The sequence below is a fragment of the Sipha flava genome, unplaced genomic scaffold (genome assembly GCF_003268045.1).
Source record: "Sipha flava isolate LNK unplaced genomic scaffold, YSA_version1 114_pilon_pilon, whole genome shotgun sequence".
NCBI lineage: Eukaryota > Metazoa > Arthropoda > Insecta > Hemiptera > Aphididae > Sipha > Sipha flava.
The window spans coordinates 974817-976135 of NW_020271737.1; positions in this window are offsets into that span (position 1 = coordinate 974817).

The following is a 1319-nucleotide window of genomic DNA, read 5'->3' on the forward strand; positions in this document are numbered from 1 at the left end:
ATATCTAACAATTGTTTTGAGAACCTTCCGTTTTCTTTTTGATTAAATCTCAATTACCGTAATCGTTCGTTATCTATCTTTACATTCATGTCGACTATGAAGCTCACAACATCGTAGAATAACGTTCTTCTCATAACATATAATCATCAACCGATACGCATAATAAAAATTCTTGTTTGTTTTGGCACCTGTTGCGGGATCTTGTGGTTTTTATATTTATGCAAGACCCGTCATTACCAAAAATAAAATTAATAGTTTTTAAATAGTTTTTAATATATTTATATAGTATCATTTAATAATTAATTTTCAATTGCGCAGAATAATAATAAATAAAAATAATAATTATAATTAATCGATCGAGTCAAAAATTATTAAATTAAACTACGATTTATTAAACAATAGCCCTTAAGAGTATAAAAAATAGATAAAAACCGATTTACAGATCTACCAAATATATATATAAAATTGCATTAAAATCGGTTGAGCCGTTTAAGAGAAGTATGGTAACGAACACTGTGACTCACTCTCCACGTTGATTTTTTTGGTGTTGGCCGGGGACCACATTTTAACGATTAATTATTTTATATAGACAATTTTACAAGCTAAAACTTGCAGTAGTTTTTTCAAGTCAAAAAAACATTCTGGAACTCAAAAAATCAATCATCAAAAAAATTTTAAAAATAGAGTTCTTCTAATATTTTTTTTTGTAAAAACCTTATCCTGACAATTATGAAAAATTAAAAAAAATATTTGAGCCAAATTGGACCAGCCATTCTCAGTTGATGAATTTTTATACATTTTTGATTTCATTTTTATATATATATATATTATAATCATGACGTTTAAAAAAAATAAATAAATCCATTTGTTGCATAGGTGTAAGAAAACAAAGTTTTTATACCTTTATAGTACCTATACTATATTTACTGAAATAATAATGAAACTATTAAATTTAATTAAATTTAATTAAATAAAAATAAAGGTATTGAAAATTTGATTAATTTACATATAATAATAATTAATGAAAATTAATTATTGAAACTTACTAATGAAAAGAGTTTTTTTTTAGAAAATAATGTCAATTTTTTATATTCAGGAAAACATTTTCTGAATAATTTTCCGTACAATCGTAAAAACGGACGAATACTTTAAAACAAAATCTTGAAAACTGTATACAAAGTTTTTCATTAGATTTTCTTATTTATATAGAAAATAATAGAATACCTGTTGCTAGGATATTTTTTTTTCTTAAAAAAGTTATAATTTTAAATTTGTACAAAACTCGACAAAAATCACGTAAAACTGTAACGATTTTGTAT